Here is a 14,494-nt window from a genome sequence, read left to right on the forward strand (position 1 = left end):
TTCTCTCTCCTACTTTACTCACACCATGCCCCACACAACTTGATTTTCCTTGGTATTTGTAGGAACAGTAAGTGGGAAGATCTTTAGGAAACGGAGGGAGTATCTTAGAACAATAGTGATTAGGGTATTATTCGGTATTAGATTATTACGCTAGGAATCATTTTAAAATACTTTTTGAATGAAATTATTGATACAATTTGACATGAATATACTTGATGCATACTTTATGATTATTATATACAGAAAAATAATTTTCGTCTGATTTTTAGTATTTATTCGATTTATTTGGTATTTTCTGTGTTTATGGTTTATTTGCAAAATAATTATTGAACGAATGTTAAAATTGCTGAAATTATTTTTCATGAATCATCTTATATGTGTAGTATGTATTTCATGCCTTGAAATAATTTTTTCCTACTGTTTACAGGTTTATTTAGTTGGTTAATCTGTTTAGCCATTTTCGTGTCTGTCAGTATATAAATCGTGAAAATTATTTTCGGAGGCCGAAAAATTTATTTCTTTGTATATCATGTATTAACGTGATTTTATGCATGCTATGTGAATTTTTGGGCATTTATTGTTATTTTAATTATTATATTGGCTTATTTGAGTGTTCTATAAATTAACGTTTAAAAATACTTTTAGAGTCCGAAAATTATAAATAAAAATTGTACCATGTCAGTAGAGCCATTAGGGTCGTATGCCAATTTTTGTATTATTTTATTTTTTTTGAAAGATAAACTTCATTAATTGAAGGCCAAACGTCATCTACAATAAGAAATAAAGAAAAACAAGATACAATTAAACAAGATCATATCAATTTCGTCTTCGATGAAACTACAATGAACCAGATCGAATATTGTGGCGCAAGTTCCTTATATTTGTTAACTATTAATGGATCCGTCTATCATTTTGACATAGTTTGGAGAAGAACATTCTTGATCTATCCATATTGACCGCATCCGAGCTTCCAATACCTTCATGTTGATAGTTTTCAACTTCAACCAATGAGAATAATTTCTCATACCTACAAATGAAAAAACTAGACTCACAACTCCCATAAGGGAGAAGGAGAACTCCACAACAGAGAAGACTAGTCTTCCCATATCAGGGCACAAGAAACTCTCATAAAGAGAGCCTAACTTATTCAACAAAACAAAAGGACAAACTAGAAAGTGAAAACAAGAAAGGAAAAGGGGCTTACCATGGATGAGATCATCCCCGGTAGCCCCTAACTGATGAAGGAAAAGGGGAAAAGGGAGGCGGCTAGAGAGAAAAACTAGGTTTAGGGTTGGATTTAAGACGTTTCAGCCCACGTAGCACCTAATCATAGCGTATGAGCTACTTACGCAAACTCTCACTCTAGTATATGAATTTTCCGGTTTTTGTGTTGTTAGTCTTGGACGAACACTTAAGCAACTACAAGAGGGGGGGGGGGTGAATTGTAGTTGGAGAGATTTTCAGAATTTTTGCGGAAATAAAAGAATGAATAAGTAAGAAAGAAATAATTGCATGAATTTAGAAAGAAATAGGAACACGGGATTTTTACAAGGAAAACTTCCTAGGCCCAATAGGAAGAAAAACCTTGACCACGAGGGATTTCTATAATAACTTTTAGGCCAAAAGACTCTCTTTTGTACAATTTAAACTTGGACCAACTCTGTTCCTCTAGGAACTGGTTCCCTGTTAGCCTGTTCCCCCTGAACAGTTGACTTCTCCCTTGACTTCACTCAAAGCCTTTTCTCTTTCTCTCTTCTCTTTCTCTTTTTCTCTCAAATTGATTACAAACTTAGATTCACTCAACCCAATCTATAATACATCAATTTCTAAGAAGAAGAAAACCGAATGTACTTTCTCTAAGAATATTACATAAAATTCTGAAAGTATTACTAAAAGATCCGTTACAAATGCCTATTTGTAGAGACCTAATTTCTCAAGCACTTCTCCACGATTTTCTTCAAAAACTTCTCCATGATCACACGTAGCTTCAGCTACTTCTCCATGATCTTTGCATTGCAGTTTTACCGTTGATAGTTTGTTCAGTCTGGCTTCCACGATCTCAGCCACGATCTCAGCCACTTCTCCATGATCACATGCCTCACAAATAGCTAGGTTATTGCGGTTCCTAATTTATAGGAACTACCTCAACGTTCACTTTGTTGGCGCCTCTTTACCTTAGTGTTTTGCGGCTCCTAGATTTTAGGTAACCATAGATGCTGCACAAGCACTTAACTAAAAACAATATTACGGAATCTTAATATATTTCAATAGTTACATCCATAATATTTAATCGGATAACATAAATAACTTTAAACTTGATTAAACACCTAATCAAATCTTCACAAGTTATTTATCATTTTATTTGTAAAACCAAACTTTAATTACACTAATTAAAACTAGACAAATAAAATAAACATAACAAAAATAAACTAGAGAAATAGAACTAAGACATAATCAAATTACTTCTAATAAGAAAAACTAAAAACCGAATTAATAAACTAAAAATATGTAAACTTTAATTATATGTCATTATCAAAATAGTGAAATAACAATATTCCCCCTTTTTGATTATGACAATTAATTAAAAAAATTTTTAAAAGGTTTTTCATTTTTTTTTTTAAAAAACACTAAACTACATAGAAAAGAAACTACACAAACTAAAAAGAACTCTAAACTACATAGAAAAGAAACTACACAAACTATCCACAATCTAACCTAGTTTAAACAACTCTACTGAGACTGGGAACAGGATCAGACATATGTAGAGCAGAATATACAAGGAACTATGATAAAAGTTTTTGTTTTGTGTACACATACTATCTCTTCCCCCTTTGTCACTATCAAAACCAAATGATGTACCTGCAGCACTAGAGAGTCAACAGTCGAGGCACCAAGCAAGTTGCTCAAACAGATATCTCATAATATTAGCCATCCAAACACACAAACAGAATATGCAGGCAGAGAGTAACATTAGGGACATCAAGAATAAGGCAATATGCAGAGTAATGAAAAAGAAAATGAAGAAAGCAAAGAAAATATTAAAGGTACTTCATATGTCTCAGAAGGACATAAGAAGAGGAATCCAAAAGATTGTTTGATAATTACAGCCCCAAAAAAAATTGTTCAAAATATCCAAAAGTAAGAGAAGTTAGGATTTGGTTCGTTTGAAGAGAGAGGAGACCACAAAATCTATCTTGGAAAGCACACCATCCACCTTGTTCCTGATCCCAGTATTAGCATTCTTGATTGCAAGCATTTGATTCTGCTGCTGAGAATCCAGAACATGGACAGTAGCTCTAATGGCATTGATCTTGGTATGCAGGAGGGTCAAGGAATCCTGAATTTCCCGGAGCAGCTTGTTAAGCCCAATTGTAGAAAGTAAGGGAAAATCCACTGCAGTAGAAGGGACAGGATCAGAATCTAGGTGAATAAAGACTGTGTCACCTTGATCCTGCTCCTTCTGGAACTTGGACCCAGCCAACCTTTGGCTTTTTCTGACAGACCCACTGCAACCCCTTCTTCATCCAACTTTCTCTTACTCCCTACTTCAACCTTAACCGGAGTTTTCTTCTCTCTCAAAATCTATCTTGCCATTCACCAACCTCAAACTCAGCCTAGTCAAAGTTTCTTTTGTGAGATAGTTTTCTGGCTCAAGGGAAAAGGAAGGACTAGAAGATAGCTTAACCTTCCATTGTTTGAAGACATAGGACAGAAGATTACCATAACCCGCTTTGGTGTTGTGGGTAATGCAGTGAGAGAGATGGGAAATTATCAGAGAGGGAAGGTGGATTTTTATGTTTTCAGCAAGGCAATACATAATGGAAAGATCCATTAGGCTTGCCTGGGTTCTTTTGGAGGAGCGAGGTAAAATAAAACACCAAACCAACTGAAACAGTAGCTTATGAAAGGGAGACAATTCTTTTTGATCTAAAGATAAAGCATTAGAATTGCCGTTAAAGTAGGCAAGAATTTTGGCATTGGTCACTCCATTTATGTTCAACTTAGCCCTACCATTTATGTAGTCCATGTATCCCTCATTCGGAACATAAAACCAGTCCCCAAGTTTCTTCTCAGTAATGGTAACTACTGACCCATTAACAAGCGACACGCACACACCCTCTGTTATTGAAAACCCAGAACAAAAAGCTTTCATCTCTGTCTCGAAAAGACCCTCATCTATGCTAACGATTTTTAACCATTTCTGAATCTTGATCGCTGTCAAACTCATGATCACCGTCTTCCTTTTTCGGGGAGAGAGAAACTGGTGAAGAGGATGCCGATTTCGACCCAGAGGAATCTGCGTCATTCTTGGATGATTCTTGAGCACTTAATTCCTTAGGAGATGGTGTTTTATCTTTCGGTAATTTGCATGAGCATCAGAGGTTTGAGTCTTGGAAGACATGTTGACAGAGGTTTGGTGAGGTTGAAGATGAGAATTAGGAGAGAGAGAGAGAGACTTGTGAATTGATGTGTGAGAAATTATGAAGGGTCAGTGATTTGATGTGTTAGGTTTATAAAGTAATCATGAATCCGTGTGAAAAGAAGTGGAAAGATAGGTTTAATGAAGCGGCTTATGGGATTTCGGAAGGCAATTAATGAAGTTACTTCACTTAACTTTAGATTAATTGAACGCTTAATTTTGGGCATAATTCAGATTAATGTGTTTATTTTTGGACGGATGGTGTGAAAAGAAAAAGAAACAAGGAAATTTTGAGGAAAATTAGAAAAAAATTTACTCTTGCATATGATAAAAATGTGTCCATAATATACAAACTACATGCATACCAAATATGTGCAAGGACACTAAGGGTAATATTCAAAGACATTTGTGAGTCCTTATACTTGACCCTAGGTGTATGAAAATTAATTCATGAAGATTGCAGGACATACTTAGTAAGAAACAATTTGGGGGAAACAATATTTTGTGTACATTTAAACAATCTTTATCATTCCTAGTTCCAAGCGTATTTTTTCAAACCTGTCCCTAGATAGAGGTTTAGTCAATATGTCAGCTATTTGATTTTCAGTAGGATAAAAATCAACTTTGACTAATCCCTTCTCTACATTGTCTTTTAGGAAATGATGTCTTATATGAATATGCTTGACTCTAGAGTGATGAACTGGATCCTTGGAGATACAAATAGCACTAGTGTTATCAAAAAATATAGGAACACACTTGAATTTTATGCCAAAGTCACGTACCTGTTGCTTGATCCACAATACCTGAGAACAACATGCAGCAGCTGCCACGTATTCAGCTTCTGCTGTGGAAAGAGCAACGGTATTTTGTTTCTTTGAGCTCCAAGAAACCAAGCTTGATCCTAGGAACTGGATAATGCCCGATGTACTTTTGCGATTCACCAAGTCTCCAGCATAGTCAGCATCGGAATAGACTAGATCAAAGATGTCACTTCGAGGATAAAACAACAAAGGTCATCACTTCCTTTCAAATATCTAAGAATCCTTTTAACAGCTGTCAAATGGGATTCCTTAGGATTTGATTGGAATCTTGCACATAAACCAACACTAAAGGATATAATCAGGCCTACTTGCAGTTAGATAGAGTAAGGAGCCAATCATACCTCTATAGAGTTTCTGATCTACGCACTTACCACTTTGATCCTCATCTAACCTTGTACCTGTTCCTATAGGATTATGGTTTGTTTTTGCTTGATTCATTCCATATTTTTTCAATAACTCTTTTACGTATTTTTGTTGATGGATCATTCACAACAAGAATGTTAGCTTTTAGCGTCCGCCAAAATCAGACGCTAAAAACACGGAATCGGACGCTAAATATATTAGCGTCCGCCAACGGACGCTAAATGATTGATGCAAAACCCTTGGTCGCTAATTCTCCAAATAGCGTCCGCGAAGCGGACGCTAAATATTTAGCGTCCGATATTTCGTAATTAGCGACCGATTCCTCGAAAGTCGCTAATTAGCGACTGCCAAGGACACAGTCGCTGATTAGCGACCGTCAGTCGCAGACGCTAATTAGCGACTGTGTCCTTGGCAGTCGCTAATTAGCAACCGTTTTCACAAACGCTACTCTTTTTTTTGACGGGACAAACGCTACTCTTGGAAGCTTTTTTTCTTTTAATTAATTGATATTAAATGTGATAAGATACAAAATGATGCAAATACCATACTTGCTTTATTAAGGCAAACAATTAATCAATTCAATTATTATTGATAATAAATGTAGATACAAGTGAAAAAATAATTCTAGAACTAAATTGTAGTATACTTAGAACAAAATCTATTACAAATCTCATATAATTACACGTACACTTTAAACTCCACAACAAAAATCTGGAACAAAATGGACTTTAAATCTGGTATCTGGATCGAAACCAACTTCAAATTGGAACTAAACGCAAATCTCATAACCCTGCAAATCAACAAAAACAAAGAAATTAATGAAATTAACCAGAAAAAAATATTATTAACAAGAATTGAATAACAAATAATAAATCTAGAACCTATTTTGCCCCAACCCCCACCCGAGCCAACCTAACCCACTACCCAGCCCACCCAAACCCTAACACAACCAACGACCCAAACCCCCATCACCCACATGACCCGACTCACCCACTCAAAACAAAAAACAAAACAAAAGGGAAGTCTAAGCCAATCAGTCATCCTGAAGCTGCATGCTTCTGAAATTGTCTACTAAAATTAATGCCTCTTCAACCTATTCCCGACAGGCAATTACCTACACATTAATTCTTCCCTTAATCCCCTTTTACAATCCATTCTTATTGCACAACAAACTCATACTCGTACAAAACAAACATCAATAAAACCAATTCTACACAAAAAATTTTAAAAAAAAAAAGATTCCACCCCTTTTTTTTTTACCAAACAATAAATCCACTAAATTAAACCCCAAAAACCCAAGAAAAAAAACATTGAATTCATATCTTAATGCAATAACATCATTTCACAGTTTATGATATATGCATTCAAAAAACAAGATAAAACATGGTCTTCCGGGAATAGTTTTGATTTATGTTAAAAATTCACCTTACCATTCATATTACTTTTTAATGCGTGAGTAGTAAACCTGGCCACTAGGTAGAGGTAGTATAAAATTGATGACCCAATTCGTGAATATTAATAATAATGCTTAAACAAAATGGCCTATACACAACTAAACAAAAGCAGCATATGGCAATCATCACAACAACTCATTTTTGAAAAACTATCTCATATCTTCATATACCCCATTTCATATTCCCCAATCTATCACTATAACAAGTCGTATCAATTATCAAATCATAAAAAAAACCTGAGGAACCAAATGAAAGGAAAACGTCCAACCAAACCAAGCCTAAATTAAAATTTTAGATGTTCAGCACTTCAATCTTAAATTTAGATTTAAACTACCTCATCTCCTTTTCTTTTTACCTTCTCAACAGTATATACAGCTAGAAAAAGATGTCACAAAGTCTTATAGCTAACATCCTATGAAAAGTTCATGAGTAGTAATGTTGCATACCCTGAAAACTTGGTACTTATTTAAGTGCATGGCATGAATACCTGAATCTTCAGAACAGAAGTAAGAATGGCATGAATATGTCAACTCCATAACAACACTTTTATCTTCAGGACCATAGCCTAACATTGCTATTGCATACTGCATTAGAAAACAAAGAAATTAACAACATCCCCAAAGGTTTAACGAATATTAGTATAAGTTGTGATGGCATTATCACAAGGAGAGAGCAATAATCAGTTAAGTGAAACTAGAATTAGTGGTTGTTCCTTTAATCTATGAGGAACGAAACAATTAGGTATTGCACAACATCGCAATAGACTCCACTAGGAAACTAGCTGCAATTACTAGGCTCTGTAATGAACTAAACACTGCAGTGGACAGACTTATACAGAGTAATATTTAATGGTTACTATCCAACATCTTTTTCTAGTTGTGATAGCTGTTGTGATCCTATCCTGGTAAAAGAAAGTTGTGGCCATTCTTTAGTTCCATCTCCATGATTCCTTCTCAAATAGCAAAAACACAAAAGCTCACGAACCCTACTTCCAGGTCTTATAGCCTCAATCCTTAAATAGTGATAATATCAGAGTCTCCCTTTTGTAATTTTGATAAGCCTAAATCCCTTCAAGTATGGCACGCGGTAATTGTATGCAACAAATTAAATTGTAGAAGTGTAACACCCACGATTGCTTCAGAGGATTTATCGGGCACCTAAGCATTACAGAGCTTGTATGCTAAGATACTTTAGCCTTAAGTGTCCCTAGTTATTAGGATGAGACAGCCAAGGAAGTGCCCAAGGTGAGGCAAGTTGTTGGTCCTAGTCTCCTAGATAAGCATCAGGCAATGACGAAGAATAAAATCCTACCAGTGAGTGGGCATCCTGCCCTATCACAACACACATGGAGAGTGAAATTGCTACCTGTCCCACTCACTGTAGGGGTGTTACCTTGTACTGTAGAGTGAAATCAATCATCTCTGTGTAGCACAACCAGCAAAAAAACTCCTAAGTTCATAATCAGTAAAACTTAGGTGAAGCAAATGCGCGGATTCTTGTTGTGTGTGTGATATGCTCATTGTGCTATCAACCCCACGATCAAGCCCATCTCCATAAACCCAATAATCTCCCACATGAATATCACTTCCTAAAACAGTATTATAGGTACAAATACTACTGCAAACATCAAACACCTTCATCACTCTCACCCAACCACCTACCTAGTGCGCTGCTCACCCATCCAAATCGACGAGGAAGCAAGAATGAGTTCGCCGAGTTAACATCAGTACATCACACAAATTAAAGAGACTATCTATCTATAGCATATATGATATATAAAGCAAGTAAGCAACCTCGCACTCCTCCTACACTTAGAATAAAAGTTACAAAAGACGCTCTCAGACTTCGACTTTTCATGCACAACACCCTTCTACAGTTCTATGCAGGCCTCATTTCTTGCTCGTTTTTCAATTAACCTTCTCCTTAGAAACACCATTTTTTTTTACCACGGTCCCCTGGAAGGCCAAATCTAAGCATAGTACTTAACTACTCTATTATATTAATTGATCAACATCATGGATCGAATCTAACTAATTATCGGTATTTTCTGTGGAAGCATTATCCAATCAGGATCAAGCAAGAATTCTTGACATATTAGGACCGGCAAAAGTTTAATAAACAACACAGAGAGTTGAGAAATTGATCTAGTAAATTAATTGATAATTCAGAATCACTTGGTATAAATATAAACAACAAAAGATACAGGGGAAATCCACCAATTCATCAATATCTGTTAGCTGCTTTACATATATATTCTACTGAGAAGTGAATTTGACTGTGAAACAAATTCAGAAAGAAAATGGAGAGCAAGAAAATCATGCTTGTAGTCCTCCTCGTTGTTGCATCAGGTTTTTTTTACCTTTTCTTATTGTTTTTGTCTAGTCCATTCACATTTTATATGCTTCATTAGTTCATGTATATACTGAAGTAACTCTTATATACTTCTATACTAATTTAATTTAATCTCAAACTACTGGCTGTGATATCTATCAAAGCAGAAGACATGTTCAAAAAAACGAAAAACTGATTTCCAAAAACGACGAAAATTCATGCCCACAAAAAACGAAAAATCATGCCCAAAAATCAGATCTGGAAACAACATTCACAAAACAAGAAACAACTCAAAATCTCAGAAAAATCAAAAGATGAAAACCGAAAAACCAAAGACAAAAAATCCAAAATCGCAAAATTGAATAACCAAATCGAAAATATAAACACACAAAATCAAAATCTCATAAAACCGAAAACTCAAAAAAATAAAGAAAAATCGAAAAACAACAAAAATTAAAAAATCTTAGGGAATTCAGATCTAGCAAAAACCGAAAAACCAAGAACAAGAATACGCAAAACGAAATTAAAAAGACAAAGAAAATCGAGAAAATAAACTACATAATCAACAATCAAAACTAAAAAAAACAAATTTATTAGTTAAATCTGAGTAGAAATACCTGATTTCGTGAGATCTACAAGAAAGAGAGAGCACCAAAATGTGAGATGAGAGTAAGGAAGAGAGAGAAACGTGAGATGAGAGTGAGGAAGAGAGAGGCGTGGGTTAGGGTTGATAATTTGGTCGAGTGGTGGTATTTTTTTATATTTATACCTCTTATTTAGCGTCCGTCCAACTGACGGTATTTTAACTAAACGGATGCTAATTAGCGTCCGTTTAAAAGAACGGACGCTAAATCTCAGAAAGCGGACACTAATTTGCATCTGTCTTTAATCGGACGCTAATTTTAAATTTACCGTCCGCTTGTATCGTCAGACGCTAAATGCAAACGCTAAAAAGGCGGATTCTTGTTGTGATTGTTCCTCTTTCAATTTGCTTGATTTGCAAACCAAGAAAGAAGTTCAATTCTCCCATCATACTCATTTCAAATTCACTACGCATTAACTCAGCAAATTCTTTACAAAGAGATTCGTTAGTTGCACCAAAAATTATATCATCCACATATATCTGAACCACTAGGATGTCTGTTCCTTTGGATCGAAGGAACAGTGTCCTATCAACTTTGCCTCATATAAAATCATTAGAAAGTAAGAATTTTGAAAGTCTTTCATACCATGATCTAGGAGCTTGCTTAAGCCCAAAAAGAGCTTTATCTAGCTTATAGACATGATTTGGAAGATCCGGGTTTTCAAAACGGGAGGTTGTTCCACATAGACGTCTTTCAATCAAATATCCATTTAAAAATGCACATTTGACGTCCATCTGGTACAACCTAAAAACCATGAATGATGCAAAGGCAATCAAAATTCTTATTGCTTCTATTCTAGCTACGGGAGCAAAAGTTTCATCAAAGTCAATAACCTTCTTGTTGATTGTACCCTTTGGCTACAGTCTGGCTTTTTCTTATGACTTCCATGCTCTCTAGCTTGTTCCTGAAGCCCATTTTAGTCCAATTACCTTTTGGTTCTTAGGCTTGGTCTCAAGGTGCCAGACCTTGTTCCTCTGGAACTCATTCAGTTCCTCTTGCATGGCGTTTATCCAGTCAGACTCCAGTAGGGCATCATTGTGATCTCGTGGTTCTGTCATAGACAAAAAGGCATGGAAAGCACAAATTTTTTTCAGTTGGGATCTCGTTTGAGTTCCCTTTTCAATATCACTTACTATTAAATCCAATGGATGGGATTTTAAGTGTTTCCAGGTCTTGGTTCAAATCTTCTTGTCTCTGCTCCTCCAGATTGAGGAGCTTCATTTGTCTCGTCTACGGATGAATTTCTGGTGCCTGTTCCTCCTGTATACAGGATCAGGAACACTATCTCTTCTCCGAAATATGCTTTTTGTCGGTTCCTGCAGGTGTTAGTTCCTCATCAATGTTTACTGACTCCTCAATACGAGTCAGTCCTATTTCAAAGTCATTTTCATGACTTGGTTCCTGCAGAGAGTTAGTTTCATCGAAAATAACATGGATACTTTCCTCAACACACATTGTTCGTTTGTTGTAAACTCTATATGCCTTACTACTTAAAGCATATCCAATAAAAACAGCCTCATCGCTTCTAGCATCAAACTTTCCTAAATTGTCTTTACCATTGTTATGTACAAAGCATTTACAGCCAAAGATTCTAAAGTATGAGATATTGGGTTTTCTTCCTTTAGTAGCTCATAAGGGGTCTTCAAGATAATAGGTCTTAGCATGACTCTATTGATTATGTAGCATGCCGTATTCACAGCTTCAGCCCAGAAATTTTTCGGAAGATTGCTTGCAATTATCATCGTTCTTGCCATGTCCTCCAAGTGTGCGATTCTTCCGTTCTACTACGCCATTTTGTTGTGGGGTTCTAGGAGCTGAGAAGTTGTGATCAAGACCTTCATGCTGCAAAACTCATCAAATTTTGAGTTTTCAAACTCCTTCCCATGATCAGAACGCAAGTGCTTAATCTTAAAACCACTTATTCTTTGAGTTCTTTTAGCAAAGTTAACAAATTCATCAAATGTTTCATCTTTGCTATGAAGAAAAATAACCCAAGTGTATCTTGAAAAATCATAAACTATTACAAGCACATATCTCTTACCAGATCGACTTTGGATTCGAACAGGGCCACACAAGTCCATATGAATCAATTCAAGGGGACTTTGTGTGCTTACCATTTTCTTTGATTTGAACGAGGATCTAACTTGTTTACCTTTTGCACAGGGTCCACAAACTTCATGGTTTGAGACTTTGATAGTTGGTAATCCAACTACCAAGTCCTTACCACTTAGCTTCTGGAGTAATGTCATACTTGCGTGACCACATCTCTATGCCAAAGAAGTGGTTCATTATCGAGCACTTAAACACGTTAGATTGTTCTAGGAACAAGGTTGAGATCACAACATAGTGTGTTCCCTTTCCTTGTTCCTTCTAGAATTTTGGTACCTGTTCCTGCATTACTTACTATACAATGTTCATCAGTAAAATTTACACTTTTCCCTTTGTCGCAAAATTGAGAAATACTAAGCAGATTATGTTTTAAACCCTCGACCAAAAATACATTGTCTATGGAATGTGACTTAGATTTCCTACCTTCCCAATTGCAACTATGTTACCGGTAAGATTATCTCCGAAGGTCACAGTTCCTCCATCATAGGCTGAAAGCGAGAGAAATTTTCTTTATCTCCTGTCATGTGTTTAGAACAACCGCTATCGAGGTACCACAGGTTGTTCCCCCTCACTTTAGCTTGCATCAAAGCAATCAGTCAGTGGTAGGAACCCAGTTTGACTTGGGTTCCTCTGTCGGGCTTGTATTTCTCTTGACTTTCCAAACTTGTTTAACTAAGTGGGTGTTCATTTCAATATGTTCTTCTCTGGAGGAACAGTCAGACACTAAGTGTCCACTGTTCCCACAGTAAGAACATATTCGGCTGCTTGGAAGATCAACATATTTTTTTCATTTTGTTTTTCTTCTTGTGATTGAAACCTAGCCCACTTCTTCCTTCATTTTTATATTTTTGTATCCAGCTTACTGGATCAGGAAGAGTCATTCTTGAAGATTCCATTTTCTCTTTAAGTACCAGATATTTACTCAAAACTTTTCATGTTCGAATTTTAACTTTTCGAACTCGGATCTGGTATTTATAGAGGAACTGGTTCCTTCAGGAACGAATAGTTTCAATTCAGCCATTTCCATATTCAAGAAATAATTTTCATTTTTAGCATTTTCAAAAGCTTCTCGAATACGTCGGTTTTCATCAAAGACTTCAAAGAATCTTTCCTCAATGTTTGCATTTACTGTTTTAAACCAATTTGAATGACCTTTGGTGACTTCTAAGGCTTTTTCTAAATTTTCTTCTCTAACCAAATGCCTTGTAGTCATCTAAGGTTTCCAAAAGTAGTTTATTAATTGATTCTTTGAAAGTTCTTTTAACTCTTCTTCAATAACATTTATGCGTACCTTGTTGTTTGGCAAGTCTTCTTTTTCGTCTGTTTTTTGCCATGAGACATAAGTGAGCTGTCTCCTCTTCTGGTTGTTCCTGCTCCTCGTCTGAATCGATTCTCCCCATGCAGCTACCATGGCCCTTCTCATATCAACTTTTGAGAAAGGTTTTTGTTGTTCCTTTCCCTTTTCCTTGTACTTTCCTTTGCTCTTTTCATTTTCCCAGAGAGGGCATTCCTTTATGAAGTGATCCGGACTTCCACACTTGTGACAGCTTAGCTTTCCTGACTTTTTCATATTCTTCCCTTTGTAGTTCTTGTTAAAGAACTTTTTGAATCTTTTCACGATCATTGCTGCCTCTTCATCATCAGAATCTGAATCCTCCAGATCATCGGACTTGAGAGCCAAGGCCTTAGGTCTACTAGAGTCAACTTCATGAGTTAACAAGGAACCGAAAAGTTGCTCGATATTGAATGTGGTGAAATCTTTAGTTTCGAGCAAGGCAGTGACCTTTGCCATCCATTTTTCATCTTGAGGAAGATTTCGTAGAACTTTACGTACTTGTTCCTCGGGAGTGATGATCTTTCCTAGAGATTCAAGCTCATTTATGATGTTGGAGAATCTTGTGAGCATCTCTTGAACATACTCCTTAGGCTTCATTTGAAATAGCTCATATTTGTGCATGAGCATGTCAATCTTTGATCTCTTGACTGCATTTGTTCCTTCGTGAGTAACTTGAAGAAGTTCCCACATTTCCTTGGCTGACTTGCATCCCATGACTCGATTGTGTTTAGGGATGGCATGTAGGTATAATTTGGCGGGTTTCGCACCGCATCCGCCCCAGTTGGGGCGGGTATGGATATGACTTTGGTGGGTAGTGGGTGGGTATGGATACGAAAAGTCAAATCCGCCATGGGTAGTGGGTAGGTTGTGGATATGAGGTCACATCCGCCCCAAATCCGCCCACCCCGCCCCATACCCGCCCGCCCCGCCCCATATCCACCCGCCCCGCCCCATATCCATCCGCTCGTATAATATTTACTAATTTACCCTTTATAAAATAAAGAATTATATTCATA

Source organism: Beta vulgaris, chromosome 9, assembly GCF_026745355.1.
Source record: "Beta vulgaris subsp. vulgaris cultivar EL10 chromosome 9, EL10.2, whole genome shotgun sequence".
Lineage (NCBI taxonomy): Eukaryota > Viridiplantae > Streptophyta > Magnoliopsida > Caryophyllales > Amaranthaceae > Beta > Beta vulgaris.